General features: G+C 38.7%; 1 non-coding gene across 1 annotated transcript; it reads right to left on the reverse strand.

The window, feature by feature from the left end:
• Positions 1 to 13,558: 13,558 nt before the first annotated feature.
• TRNAL-CAA lies at positions 13,559 to 13,669 on the reverse strand. Its single transcript has 2 exons — positions 13,632 to 13,669; positions 13,559 to 13,604 (listed from the first exon to the last, which is right to left on the reverse strand). It is a non-coding gene; the product is annotated as a tRNA-Leu (tRNA).
• Between the last annotated feature and the right edge of the window lie 2,652 nt (positions 13,670 to 16,321).

Below are 16,321 nucleotides of genomic sequence, written 5' to 3' on the forward strand. Positions count from 1 at the left end.
TGTGTATCTCTATAAGGTCAATATCTATCCGTTTTATTATTTTAATGTTTTTGTTTCCAATATGTATCTAAAGTAATTTCATATTTCAATTGTTAAAATATTGAATGTAAAATCTATAATAAATGTTAAATAGAAACCAAAAAAATGATAAATAGGACCCAAAAGAATAATAAATATTACATATTAAATATTAGATATTGAATATTAAATATTAAAAATTTTTATTTATTCAGTGAATATTTAACAAGTATGTAGATAAATATATAAGTAGATAATGTATAAGTACAGAATTGATCTTTTAATTTATTTTATATGATGATTAGATACTTTTTAAATAATTAATAAATATTTATACAAAACATCTTCTACCTTTTATCTTAAATAAATAAATAAAAAATCCAGTAATTAAAATTGAGATTATGAAATCATTTAAAACCTGTGTGTTTAGTGTCTGGGTGTTTTTACATTCACTTTATTTTGTTTATAATTTTGCCCTTCTCTGTTTTAATACACTGCTTATACTGACCTGTTCATTCATCCCTGGTGCTTTTGCAGCATTCAGCTTAATTTGCCAAACTAGTTCTCTATATTCCAGGGATGTTTCCCAGTCACCTCCTCTAATGTCGTTTTTTACCTGCTCAAGTACCAAGAATTTTATGTTCATTTGTTTACATGTTAAAGAATGTTTAAAGAATGTGTTTGTTTCTTTTTTTGTTTTAATTTCATAGGAATGTTCGTAAACTCTTCTTTTTAATGTTCGTTCTGTTTTTCCTATGTAAAAAGATAAACAATGTTGACATATTCCAAGATAAATTATGCCCTTCGAATTACAATTGTAATGTCCTAGTGAATATAGCCCTAACTTTCTAGATTTTAAATATAAACCTGTATCATTCAACATAAAACTACATTGGTTACAGGCCCCACATTTGTAGGTACCCCTCATTAATTTTGTGTTACTTGGGTTGTTACCTACTTCTTTTTCAAACAAACTTTTAAGGTTGTTATTTTTCTTCCTTATAAATTTTGGTAATGATGGAATTATCTTGTTGATTTCTGTATTATTTGTTAGTATTGGCCAATATTTTAGAATAATGGCTTCTATTTCCTTGTTGTCACTGCTGTAAGTATATGCAAATGCTTGGTTTTTGTATTCTTCCTTGTTTTCAATTATTTTTGTATTGTTTGTTGTTTCAATATTTAAAAGTGGGGCATATTTTTCATTTCTTTTTGTTGTAATTTCATTTGATACAGCTTCAATCAAACTTAAGGGGTATTTTTTCTCTAGAAAAAGGGTCTTTAAATATTCTATTTCTACTTGGAATAAATGGTCTGTACTGCAGATTCTTGATGCCCTAATGAATTGGCCTTTAAGAATACTGTTTTTTTGAAAGTATGGGTGACTGCTGTCAAAATGTAAAAACATGTTAGAGTAAGTATTCTTTCTGTAGACACTAGATTCAAAGTTGTTAGTTTCATTGTTTTTCATTAAATTAATGTCTAAGTAATGCAACTGATTTGGATTAATTTTATAAGTAAATTTTAAAAAGTTCGTGGATTCATTAATATAATCTATAAAATTAGTAAAATCATAATAAGTACCTTTCCATAAAATGCATATATCGTCCAAAAATCTTTTGTAGTGGACAATGTGTTGGACCCAATTTGGTACAAAAATGAATTCCAATTCCCAATGGTGCAAAACAAGGTTAGCGTATGCTGATGCACACGGTGTTCCCATGGCTACACCTTTGTTTTGTTTAAAAAGTTCACCATTAAAAATTAAAAAGTTGTTATTTAAAATAATACCCATAAATTCCACTATTAACTTAATGGTGTCGCCACTGAAATTCGTAAGCTTAACTAACATTTCATTGAACCATTCAAGTCCTATTTCATGTGGGATACTTGGAAATAGGTTGACTATATCAATAGTGACCAAAAATTGAGTTTCTGCAAAGAACTCATTTTTTATTCCCTTTAAAAATTCCCAGGAGTCTTTGCAGATACATTCTAGTGATGTTATACATTTTTTGGTCATATTGTCGATGTATTTTCCTAAAGGTTCAGTGATGCCTTTAGCTCCTGCTACTATTGGCCTAAATTTTAAAGGTTGAAGGCCCTTATGAACTTTTGGTATTCCAAAAATAACAGGAGTTAGTGTTTTTTGCACTAGTAAGTAGTTGAAGAGCTGTTCATTTATTGCTCCTTGCAAAAGATGATCTTCTAAATAATACTTAATCTTACTGTAAGCTATATTTCTTTCATTAATGGAAATTTGTGTATATTGTTCTGTATCGTGCAACATATTGTGAATGAATGCTTCATATGCTTGTTGGTACATAAGCACTATCCCACCCCCTTTGTCCGTTTTCATCACTCTTATTCTCTCCTTTTTTAATGATGTTAAGAGTTTGTTATATTCATCTGGGAAATTGTTAGATACTTTGTATTTAGTTTCCCTATTTAATTTTCTAAGTTCGTTCTCCACTAATTCCTCATATATCTTTAGTGAGGAATGTAATGGGGGATTGAATGTGCTTTTCCTATACAAACCTTGTTGTTTGTTTTGCGTATTACCAAAATAGATACTTAGGTTTAATTGCCTCATGAACAATTTTAAATCAATAATGGTATTAGTAATGTTTATAGGGGTGTCGGGTACAAAATGTAATCCTTTTTTGAAAAGTTCAAAAAATGTTTCATTAATTTCCACGTCTGTAAAATTGTATATGGAAAGATTGTCTTGTTTTTACTATGTTACATGTGTGGGCAGTTGTGTGAATGTTCTTGTCCTGGTTTTCAAGGTTATTTGTTCCCGTCACCCCTGTATTGTTAGTGGTTATCTCCTGAATCTGCTCCACATTTGCATTGGCTGGTTTACTTCTCGATTCCCTTGTCTTCCTGGTGCTTGCTGAAAAACCTGCTTAGTACCATAATTACTTTTTTGTGCCAGTCTTTCACTCCTTCTTGGAACCTCTATCCATTCATTGTTCTCATTCCCATTCATTTCATTGTTGGATACCCCCCCTGATAATTTTGTCTTGTTGAGGCAATTCTACTTTTTTTATTAAAACAATATGCTGTACCATTTTTATATTCTTCTAGATCTCTTTCCAGTTTTTTTATTTTTCTCATAACTACTCTGTTGCAATGGTCATCTACCTCCTTAAATGCTTGTTCATAATCACGCTTTATCCCACTAAAATTTCTATTGTTAGTTATACTTTCATTCAATTTGTCTATGTCATTCAACAAAACTGCAGCCTTGTTTTCATAATCATTAATCATTAATTTTAACATTTCTATCCCTGTTTTGTTGTACAAAGCAGTGATTTCGTCAAACAGTTTTGTGCCCGGTTGTGCATTGTTTGGCAGTCTATTGCACCGTAGCCCTTTTGGGATGCGTTCGACCCTTATGCATTCAGTTAAATAGTCAATTTCCATTTGGGCCGTTTTATACGAATACAATTTGTTATTTAGTTCACTCACTAAATGTTCAGTATTATTATTTTGAGCATTGTAGTTTTGTTTTACAGTACCTTGTGCAAACATAAAATGCTTGCTTGTCCATTTTTTTAAATTGAAGTCATTGTTCTGCTGACCCGGGTTTGAGTGTGGGATTTTGTTTCTTGTAGCCTGCGAACTCTGATTGTGCACCCGGTCTTCTTCGAATACTTCAGTGGAAAGTCTTTTCCTTTTAACTGTCGGTTCCTTTTCGACTAAAAGCTCCTGTTGGTTTGGTGGTAATACCTTGTCGTTAGTGGTGTTGTCTTTAGTTAGTAACCCACTCAGTTGTGAGAGTAGGCAAATCACTTGCCTGAATTCTCCCCGTGTTACCGGTGCGTCGTCATCTCCGTTGTCATCTTCGATAAGTATATTGGGCGTCTTGTTGAAATCCGAGGTTCCTACGTCTTCCGCCATGTAAAAAAACTAATAAGCGACCAAGAACAATGCAGGACAACCTTCAGGTTAGTACGATGCCACCACAGCAGGAAACGGAACGGAACCAGCGTTGTTTAAATAATCCAAGTTTATTAAAATAAACAAGCAGAACATCCAATGTTGGGTAAAAGGTAATGCCCAAAAATCTATATAAAATTCTGTCTTTCACTAAACAGCAATCTGAACACAGTAGAAATCCAATAAGTCAAGCGCTTTCGCCCGGGCTCTCCCGGGCTTTTTCAAGATGCTTTCTTTCTCTGCAACCTGTCTTTTTATATACCACCTGGTTGCTTAATTAATTGCCTAACTATTTCAATTAAGATGTCTTTTAAAAAGGGGAATTTCTTTAATTAAAGCTGTATTCCTTCTCTAAAATCCATTGTTATAAACCAAGTTACCCTTCCTGTCCTAACTTACAGTTTTGGAGTGATTGATTGGCCCCAAAAATGTGTTGGATAAATTAGATATTAAAACAAGAAGGATGATTCATGCTCACCAAATGATCTATAAAAATCAATGCATACCAAGATTATATATTCCCTGTTCCGAAGGAGGGATGGCCCTCCTTGAAATTGATTAAATGTATAGATCTGCAATTGGGAGACTCCACACATATCTGCTGACCTCACAAGATCCAAATGTAGTGAAAGTTTTGAAACATGAAGAGAATAAATCTAAGATGACTTCTCTGCTTAACCTAGCAGAAGCATATTAGCATCAAGCAGAAATGGAAATCAAACCAGAAGTAGATAAAAATCAGGCAGCAAATGAATGTGCCAAAAAACAAAAGAAAGAATATAAGCTGAAGGACCAGGTGAAAAGGCAAGAAATGTAGAAAACTCATAAATATAGTTGCAAGTATAGAAAACGTCTGGAAGAACCTCATGTTGATCAGGAACGAATGCAGGAATAGTTAAGGAGAGGTGAATTCAAACTAAGAGATGAAAGGTTAATATTAGCGGCTCAAGACAGTGGTGTATGTACACACTGGTTTACAAAGTCCATTGAACATGTGGGAGAAACAGACAAATGTAGGTTTTGTAAAACAGAATGGAGAACAGTTGCATACCTTGTTGCTGGTTGTGACATGCTAATGGCAGAAGGACTATATACTGAAAGGTACAGTAATGTGGCGAGACTGTTGCACTGGAGATCGTGCAACATTATGGTTTTATATTGGCTTAAAAGCACTGGAAACATGAGCCACAAAGAATCATAGAAAATGATGAAGTCTACATCACATGGGATCATCCATTACCAACAATTCAAAAGATAGATGCTAGAAAACCGGATATAGTAGTCCAAGAAAAGAAGACAAAAGTAGCATTGATCATTGAAATTGCCACACCCAGTGACTACAGTGTCCTGCGTACAGAAAGACACAAAGTTATAAAATATCAGGATCTGCAAGCAGAAATGAGAGCATTGTGGAAGAAGGATAACCAGACAGTTCCAATAGTAGTAGGAGCAACAGGTCTTATAAAAAAGAGTCTACAATCATATTTAGATATGCTACCAATACATGTAACTCCATGCGAATTACAGGAGTCATTACTGGGCACATTGCGGGTGCTGCGAAGAGCACTTTTAGCTGACATCAAAATGTGAAACAATAATAATTTCACGAACTTTAATTGTACTTTGACTTAGGAATGGGGTCCATTCCCATCATGGTATTAGAAACCCAAAAGATTTGAAGAAATGAAAAAGGGAGAGACCTTATTAATAATAACATAAGTAATCTCCAGACTTTGGACCCAACCCAGTATGAATTTGTTAAAGTAGATCATACCTGTTAAACATGGTTGTCTTCTTCAAGATAGTCACCAAGGCCCTTGATGAGGAAAAGACAGTGCATACCACCTATCTTGACCTAGCCAAGGCATTTGACACATTCCTCCACTCATGTACTATAGAGTAACTCTCCCATTTGGGAATTAACTTCCACATTACTAGATGGGTAGCCAGCTGGCTCACTGACAGGACACATACTTTCAAAGTGGGTGACTTCACCTCTAGCAAAAGACCAGTCACCAGTGGGGTACCACTGGGTTCTATGCTGGGCCCCTTGCTGTTCAGTATTAATTTCTCAGAGGTCCAGGTAAACTTGGACAGTCTGTGGCTGACCAAGTTCACTGATGATTGCAAATTGGGAGCAATCACTGAGTCTTCCAATAATGTTAATATAATGCAGACAGTGTCAACACAGACAAATGATTGGTGTCAAAGCCACGGATTAAAGCTAAATGCAAAAAATATCCATTATTATTCTCTTTTGGAAAGCTGACATCCCTGCTAATTACATTATTGACAGCACCCTCCTAAGTGTAGACCCAGTGGTACGTGGTCTGAGTACTCAAGTTGATAGCAATCAGAACTTTGACCACTGCATATCTACAGTAGTAAGGAAATCCTTCTATGTGGCACATCTTCTAAGTAAAGTTGTCACATCTAGATCTAAGGATGTTATAATTCCATTATACTCAGCCCTCATCAGACGAATAACTGAGTATAGTGTTCCTTTTGCATGTACCTCACCAGGCACCTGCAACAATTGGAGAGACCACACAGGTTTCTCACCAATAAATTACAGGGTACACAAAACAAGACTTATGTGGAAAGACTGAAAGATGCGTCACTGTATTCTGTCTCCTACAGGTTGCTAAAAGATGACCTGTTCCTTGCTTACAGGGCAGTCTCTGATCTGGCCCTGATGGAAATGCTACACATCTGAAAATCAGACTGCAAATTGAAAGTCATGCTGCTTTATGCTAGGAGCCTTAGCCTGAAAATGCACTCACTGGAGGCTCTCCTTGCATTGGAAGATGCCAACATCTGTGCAGTCACAGAAACTTGGTTGAAGGCTGTGGAAAGCACCCCTGCCTTACCAGACATTACCTCATTCCACACATTCCAATCCCAAAATGAGGTCAGGAAGACTAAGAGTTTTGGAGTTCCTATTTTCATTGAAGACAAGCACACCTCCAGACTGGTTTGCCAGCATGATGCACTAGAACTACTCTAGGTGCAACTGACAATTGGCAAGACACCCATCCAAGTTATAGCTAGCTATAGACCACCCTCCATAACTCAGGGCACTCACGCCTCCTACCTGGACCTACTTGACTCCATCAAGGTACCCCCTAACACCCTGATCCTTGATGACTTCAACTACCCCACCATAGACTGGGTGAACTATTCCTGCTCTAATGCACTCACCTAACGATTCCTTGACTTCATCAGTTCTAAAGCACTAGACCAGCTTGCCTCATCCCTCAGAAGGGGAGATAACATTCTAGACTTGGTTCTCACCAACATGGGCAACTGCTGCACCCCCCCCCCCCCATAGTATGTTCTTTCCTGGTGAGATCAGACCATCGGTCTGTCTCATTTGAAGTGTCTATCCCATCCAATTCCCCCCCAGCTGTAACCAAGCTAAAAAACTTCTCAAAAGCTGACTACATCCTTCTAAAGGAGGGTATCAGTAGCTTCGCATCACTGCCCCCCTCTGAGGATGCAGATAACTATGCTGAACAGTATGCTAGTGCAGTATACAAGCACCTGTACAACTGCATGGACTCAGCCATACCAAACAGAACTAAAACCTTCTCCCCAAGGAAATGCAAACCTGTCTGGTGGACATCCTCTATCAACAGGCTTTACAACAAAAGGAAGAAACTGTGCAAAAATAAGGCAGGTAGAGCTGAACTTCAATAGCTGAATCACTCAAATCCAGTGTTGTTAGTAGATCATCTGATGAAGTTTAACATAGCCTTAAACGAAAGCACTTACAGAGTGTCATATTTCTTATGAATAAAGTGTGTTTCTACTAACAACACTGGATTTGAGTGATTCAGCTATTGAAGTTCAGCTCTACCTGCCTTATTTTTGCAAAAGGAAGAAACTGTTGTCCAAGGGTAAAAAGGCACACATTCCCAATTGGAAAATCTCCCTCCTTAGCCTCAACAAGCAAATTAGATCACTAATGAAAACCTGCAGAGCCAATTATGAACAAAACTAGCCTCCAAAACAAAGGCTAACCACCAAGCATTTTTCAGTTACATCAGGAACCTCTATGGCAAAGCCTAGGTTTGTTCCGAATTAGTTCTTAATGGTACCACTTACACTGATCCTGTTGACTTAGCCAACCTGCTAGCAGATAGGTTCAGTGCAAACTTCACCCTCCCTGTCTCCCCCCCAAAGGCCCATTCAGCATCCCCGATACTTGCCCCACACCTCACATCTCCATAGATCAAGTGTTAAAGGCCCTATCCAAGGCAAAAAACACAGCTCCCATGGGACCTGATAGTATCCCAGGCTGTAGTCTGCACCATCTCCAGCAAGAACTAGCCTCACCATTGAGCACCCTATTCAACCACAGCCTAAGTACAGGCTTCATTTCAGCAGAATTGAGAACTGCAATTGTCATCCCTTTGCACATATGTGGTGCCACTACTGACCCTAGAAACTATCGCCCCATTAGCTTGACAAGTCTGATTTGTAGGGCCATGAAGTGTATTATTATGGACCTCATAAACAAGGACATAGACAATCTCCAAGCATTTGATCCCACCGAGTTCAGATTCATCAAGGGCATATCTTGCCTGTTGAACCTGGTTGTCTTTTTTGAGACTGTCACCAAGGCACTGGATGAAGGAAAGTCAGTACATACAACTTACCTTGACTTGGCCAAAGCCTTTGACATAATTCCCCACTTGGGCATCATCGAAAAGCTAACAACTTGGTGTAAATCCCTGTCTCACCAGGTGGGTGGCTAACTGGCTCACTGATAGGACCCGCAAAGTCAAAATACGTGCCTCTTACTCCGTCAACAGACCTGTCACTAATGATGTTCCCCAAGGATCTGTTCTGGGACCCCTACTGTTTGGCATCTACTTCTCAGAGCTCCAGACAAAGAAAAAAGGCCTGTGGCTGACCAAGTCTGTGGACGACTGTAAGTTGGGTGCTGTCATTGACTCCCCATATGATGTTAACATACTACAAGAGGGTTTCATAGCAACAAATGACTGGTGCCAAAGTCATGGCCTTAAGTTAAATGCAAAAAAAATGTATTATCGTACTATTTGGCAAAAAACACGGCCCCTACTGATTACCACATGAACGGCAACCCTCTAAGCACACAACCTGTGGTGAAAGACCTGGGTTACACAGCTTGACAACATCTCACATTCGACAATCATGTAGCGGAGGTGGTCAGAAAAGCCTTTTACTTGGTTCATCTCATAAATAAAGGGATAACCTCCTTTTTTCTGGATGCAATTGCCTCTCTGTACTCCTCCCTCATTAGGCCAATAATTGAGTAGAATGCCCCATTTGGTTTGTACCTCTCCAAACACCTGCACCAACTGGAAAGGCCACAGAAATACCTCACAAAGAGAATCCATGGCCTCCAACACCTGTCCTATGTGGACAAGCTCAAATCACTATCATTCTACTCAGTAAAGTACAGACTGCTCAGAGGTGATCTGTGTCTCGCCTACAAGGCAGTCGCAGACCCTGGTCTACTAGAGATGCTCCATATCCGTTAAGTCTAACTCCTCACACACTACCCAGTCTGCCCTGTCTCTGGAATAGACTACCCATACATGTCAAAGTACGTTGCAGATCCTCTTCAAGCACAACCTTGATGAGTGGATGGGAAACCACAAATTTGTCCCAGGGGTTTCACCTGTGTCCCTCACTGACAGGGGGGACAGGTGCTGACTGAGGTTTCTTTTTTGGGGATAAACACTTTGCTAGGCTTGCAAGGGCCCTAGGGCCATTAGCCTAGTAATGTCCTATGATCCAGTGATCCTATGCATGAGGATCACTCGCTCCAGGATCTTAACTTAGCCTCTGATGTGAACAGGCCATGCTGGAGAGACAGCTACCTCTCCCAGAGACTGTCACTTTTCTGAAACAAGCTTCCAATTCACGTGAAACAGAGCCACTCCCTGACCCTCTTCAAATTCAACCTCGATCAATGGAAGAGTGACTGCAAATTCACTCCTGGGGTGGCATCCATGTCCCTCCTTGATTGAGGAACTCGGCGTTAACTATTATAGCCCCTTACCTCTGTCACCTAACCACCGCCAATTGGAGCAACTCAGGATAAATATGGCTAGGCTTATAAGGGCTCTAGGGCCATTAGCCTAGTAACCTTCTATGAACCTATGCATTCCAAAATGAAATTCCACTAGTCAGCACAGTACAAGAAATGAAAGCTTTACTGAGTGCTTTCAAACAAGGTGCCTGGACTTCTTCAGAATGGTGAATAACAATAACTGCCATACTTAAATACCCTACAGTGACGTAACTGATTACATGATAAAAACAGTCACTGTGACCAATATCTAACAAATTCTGTAGGGGCAACACTGTTCAAACTCCTACACATACATATTCTAGAGTTAGAAGACTGGTTAAAAATTTGATATAGTGACTGTACATAGTATCAGAATTTATAATGTTCATTCTGAACAAATTAGCTGAAATGTTTTTCTGCATTTAACTATATGCATGTATCATACAACATGCGTATGCTGTCAACCTTCCATCTCCAAAATGTAGAACACTATGTCTCATAATGTGAAATGAATAGACAAAATGTGGAACACATACTAACAACTTCCTACAGGTTCAACTAGGAAGGTCACAGCTTGGCTAAACATGTTACTTATACTTATAAAAAGTTCTTCTAGTTAATTAGTATGATTCAATATTATTGCATAAAAGGTGAAAAAATAATACTGTATGTGTCAAACAAGCACAGCAAGGAACACAGATGTTTTCAGACTAGGATTACCACCGTCTCAGATATCAAAATGGGATATTTTTTTGCAGAAATGTGAGATTTTGCAGGACAAACCATACATATAACCATTGCAAAGAAACAGACTCCACTTTTTTGCAAAAAAATAAAGGCTTATTTTTGTAGAAACTGAGCTGTTTGCATTATTTGATATCATACTAAAGTATTGTGTGTAGAGGATAGTTTTTATGCAAAAATTAGAGGAAAGTTAGAACGTATTTTTTTGTCCTAATTTTTCAGGACATTTGCCATTTTTCACCTTTTTTTCGTAGGGCACAACTGACAAAATAGGAAGAGTCCTGTATGAAAAGAGACATGTTGGTAACCTTATTTAAGACTCAAACTGAGAAATGTTTCTCATTATGAGGAATATTTGAGAGGCAGGTACAGTGAATAGGTAACTGTTGCTTTAAGAGTTATTGGTACGGTGATAGGTGTCTCTTCTGAGTTTGTTTACTGAGTCAGACTTATACCTCTCAACTGTCCAGAATTTTGCAGTATGTCCAGATTTTTACTTATTCATTTTAGTCTGTTCCCTCACATACTTGGTGGTTTTCAGGCAAATCACTGAAAGCTGCAGTCAGACTTTGCAGCTGCCCCCATTTTGGAGGCAAGTTCCGGTGTTTAGGCCTGATTTACCCCTGCATATGATGTACCTATTTTTCGAGGTATATTCCTATTTTCAGGCTTGATTTAACCCTTCAAACAATTTTCTGAATTCCAATATACCCTTACCACACATATTTTTTTTTTTTTTACCACACATAATTTTTGAGTACACAGTATAAACCACACTGCATGACCAGCAATGCCTCTCAACCTCTTAGAGTAAGAAATCTGGAAAAAAAAACATAAATAATGGGGAAGTGGGACAAAGATCCCAAATAGGGACACTTTTTAAGTATTACTCTTACAAACTTAGAAAGTTGATAGAATAACAAGTTCTACATTAGCATGAATTTTCTGAAGGATATGAAGTCTGAAAATCAAATGTCTACCATTATTTATTTATTGATATTTGTTTACCGAGAAGGTCCACTGGGCTAGAGAGCCCATTTTTAGTGGAGGCTCGGTGAGAAAAGCTCCAATTACATGTTAAAAGTTACATTTCATATTAACAACAACCAATTGGGTTACAGAGTTGCAAAGTTTCTAACAATACAAATATCTTAAAGAATAATTAATACAAAAGGCAAAAATGAGACAAATATTGAACAATAATTAAAGTAAGGGAAATCAGTTTGGGTTACACTGAACAGGTTTGACAAAAGTGGTACTTGCTTTCTTGTTGCAGCTTTCATGTTATTTCTTCAGTTTCTAGATCAGAATAAGAGTATGGGAGAGATGCAAGAAATGGAAGTGATGAAAATGCAAGTAGGCAGAAGCTTATTATTATTGTCTGACATCAGTCTTCAATGATTTGCTAGAAAACTGCAACTTTATGAGAAATGGACCAAAAATATGAGTCAAAAATCTGGACAGTTGAGAGCTATGGAGCATACCAATGGCAACATTAAATTAAAGAATGAGGAAACACATCTCACAGCTCCTTTTTCTGAAGGAAAAATAAATGACCTTGTCTGGTAGAAATTTTGGATACTGTTCATTAAAGTCTACAGATTTACACTGCTTCTTTGACAATGTTGCTTACATTTTCCAATAATGTTTGTCACTGTTTGAGTAAACACATTTTTGATCCACATGCCTACACAAACGGGAAAAGAGTCATTTGCTGTTATTTGGCGTTCAAATTTTATGTTAATTAGATGTTTTGATTTTTGGCTGGATGTGACTACTTTTCAAAGGGACTTTTTTTGTTCCTATTTTCAAAGTCTGCAGGCTGAGATGTATAGTTGCAGTCATTAAATAATGACACACGTTTGAGTTTCAGACTTCATATCCTCTAGAAAATTTATGTTAATACAAACTATATTTCCAAGTTTATAAGAGCAATATTTAAAATGTGCCCCTGATTTGGTGGATTTTGCCTCCCCCATTTCAGTACATTGAGATGAGAAGTTCAGTGCAGATGACATGCAGTTTTTATCAAGTACGTATTTAATGTACAACACTTACACCGGAGCACCACTAGGAGGCAGTAGTGCGGCGAATCCAGGCGTAATACATATACAAAGAGAAGTTTATGTTTCACAGCGGGTTTGAAGCACGAGACTGGGGACGACATGTATAAGTACATTGCTGTCATTAGCGGACCGGAGTTCCGCTGTAGTGATCCGTAACCGGGAAAAGCCGAAAGAAGGACAACAACTACATTGTTGTAATTCCATTTAACACTTAACAGTGTCCCGATGCAGTCGTTTAGGTGATTTTGGTACCCCAGAATTTGAACAATCTCATTTGCAAGACGTTTGTATGTGCCGTATCTACGCGGAATTTGCTCTTCCTTCCTAGAATTGTTATCATCTCGCTTTGTTTTATTACATAAACACACAATTTCCTCATCAATTGGAGTATAGTTACACTGGGAATCCCAATAAGCATTTGTGCAGGTTTGGGGGATTTATGAGTTTACAAGGTGTGTATAGGCTAACCAGTACACTTCGGAAACAACAGCTTCGCAATGGTTTAGTGTGTGTGTGGGTCCTCCTTACATTCCCCAACAGAGGAGTTGTAATAAAACAATTGCACACCGAGACAAGTTCATTGCACGATCCCCTTTATTCCTTTGTAATTGGCCAAACAACACAATTTTTTTAAGAGGAACAGACCAAACGTGGAGCAAAAATCTGGACAGTTGAAAGCTAAGTTTTTGACGAACAGAAACAAAATAAAAACCTTAGCTGTCAGAAGTGGGATTCGAACCCACGCCTCTATTCAGAGACCAGAATCCCCAAATTCAGGAAGGAGTTTATACCTTGAGTCTGGCGCCTTAGACCACTCGGCCATCCTGACAACAATGGTGCACCCCTTTGTTCCATCCCTCTGTGAAGTAAATCAAACAACTGACGCTTTATATAATTATAAAAATTAGTCGCCATTGTAAAATCGCCAATATTTGTAATTTTTCAGTATTATATTTTACTGTTAATCTTGATAATGTAGGTAGTTCGTTTTAAGTGTATTGTTAAAACTGTTGGGTTTAGGGTTGCCACCTTTTCAAATGCCCAGAGCGGGGCTTTTTTGGTACAAACGTCAGATTTTGTAGGGAGAAACATAAGGCCTTTAGAATTACAAAGGGCAGAACTTAACTTTTTTTTGCTTAAATAGAATCTCATTCTTGTAGCATTTTAGTTGCTTATTCTGCTTCTTATAACAGTTAGGTGTTTCAGATACAGAATAACTGTTTTATGCAACCATTACATAAAATATAGGAAATAATTTTGTCCCAAAATCTCGGGACATTTGCCATTTTTTTTGTAGGACACGACTGCCCAAAGAGGGACTGTACCTCGCAAAGTGGGACAGGTGGCAACCGTAGTCGGATTATGTACAACTATATTGTTTAACATTTATTATTTAGTTCTTTCCTTCGTAATGTTTGTAACGTCGAAGTTGCTGGGTTTCCGACAAGTTACTTCAGAGTGTGGAAAACAACATGACAGAGGGGTGGTTTTGTTTACTGCTGGGATACAGCAGTTCAACTGAAGAGTCTTCAGTGAGACTTCCAAAGCCCACGTTGCAATTAAAAGAAATTCAGGTGCTTTTGCATGTTGGAGGCAGTGAATACAGAACGATAGTTAAATGACGGAGACAGACATTTTGTAGTTGGGTATTCATCATATCCCCTCAACTATACCTCATTTGTATTGTGTGGAGATTTTCTCCCCGGGCCTCTACTGAAAATGGACATATATCCGTCTAGACTAGCCCGGTCAACAAATGTAAAATAAATAAATAAATTATGAGGAAAGACATTTCTAGTTCTGGGTCCATGTTCCTCACAGTTCCACACACATTCCGTGTTAGGATTTTTAACCAGTATCATAGGTAAATACTAGGCTATCTGCCCAAGGGCATTTATAAGCCTAGCCCATAGTTATGTGGCTTTCGCCACCCCTTTAGTTTGAATAAAAACTATGCCTATCATTTTTCTGTGCCTCTGTCAAGCAGTGACACTGAAGTAATCCCTGGGGTATATCTGCGATCTCCCATCCATTGGTCAAGATTCCTCTTGAACAAGGCCAGCGAGGTGCTCTGCCTCACATGTACCGGGATTTTGTTCCACAGCATAGGGAGTCTCTGGGTGATGAATCTGTCCTTCCAGCACATTCTATTTATAACCGTGTCAAGGTTTAAGTCTCCCGCCCTTGTGGTTCTGAGGGATCTAGATTTTTTGAGGTGAAGCATATTCATCAAATCTGGGTTTGACATGGCCTTATATGTCAGGCACAGGTCACCTCTGAGCAAGCGGTATGAGACTGAATAGAGCTGGAGTTCTTTCAGTCGGGCAGCATAAGACATATTTTTGAGACCCTTTATCCTTTTGGTGAGGAACTTTTGGGGCCTTTCAAGCTGCAGCAGGTGTCCGGTCAGATACATTCCGAACGGGGCATTGTACTCAATCATAGTTCTAATGAGTGATGAGTACAGGGGGACGATGACCTCCCTTGATCTAGATGTGAATCCCTTCATGATCAGGTGGGCGATATAGAAGGTTTTCCTAACTACTTTAGCAACATGAGTGTCAAGCGAAGGCTACTGTCAACTTGGGTCCCCAGATCCCTGATGACTTTTCTGTGCTCAGTGGATTGCCACCTATATGGTAGCTAGGGGTAACCTTGTTTTTCCCGAAGGGTATGACTATGCATTTTTTGGTGTTTAACTTCAGGCCATGGCTCTGGCACCAGTTATCCATTTCTGTGAGGCCCTTCTGGAGGATATCTGTGTCAGATGTGTTTTCGACTATGGCCCAGTTTGCAGTCATCTGCAAACTTTGTCAGCCATAACCCTCCTGTGTTTGCTTGTACTTCAGAAAAGTAGATGCCGAACAAGAGTGGACCCAGGACTGAGCCCTGTGGGACACCACTTGTGACAGGCTTTGAGTCTGACATGGCTCCAGCAACTCTGACCCTGTGGGTTCTGTCACTTAGCCAGTTTGCAACCCATCTTGTGATGTATGGGTTTACATTCAAGCTGATGAGTTTTTCGATGATACCTGAGTGGGGTATTGTGTCGAAGGCCTTTGCCAGGTCGAGGTAGGCTGTATGGACTGCCTTTCCCTCATCAATGGCCTTGGTGACTGTCTCGAAAAGTCAACCAAGTTTAAGAGGCAGGATCGGCCTTTGACAAAGCCAAACTGGGTTGGATCCAAAGTCTGCAAGTTCCCTATGTCTTTATTTATGAGTTCCATTATGATCCTCTCCATGGCTTTGCAGATAAGGCTTGTCAAGCTAATGGGCGGTAATTTCCAGGGTCTGTGGAGGCACCGCCCTTATGAAGTGGGACCACAGTCACCGTGCGCCACTCCTTGGGTACGTATCCTGAGGTGAGGCTAAGATTAAACAGCTGTCCTAACTGTGGGTTTAATTCCTCGTTGAGTTCATGAAGCACACAGCCGGGGACACCATCCGGTCCCATGGATGCTGTGTTTTTGCCTTAGTGAGG

Source organism: Protopterus annectens, chromosome 4.part0 (assembly GCF_019279795.1).
Source record: "Protopterus annectens isolate FY-2018-M chromosome 4.part0, PAN1.0, whole genome shotgun sequence".
Classification (NCBI taxonomy): domain Eukaryota; kingdom Metazoa; phylum Chordata; order Ceratodontiformes; family Protopteridae; genus Protopterus; species Protopterus annectens.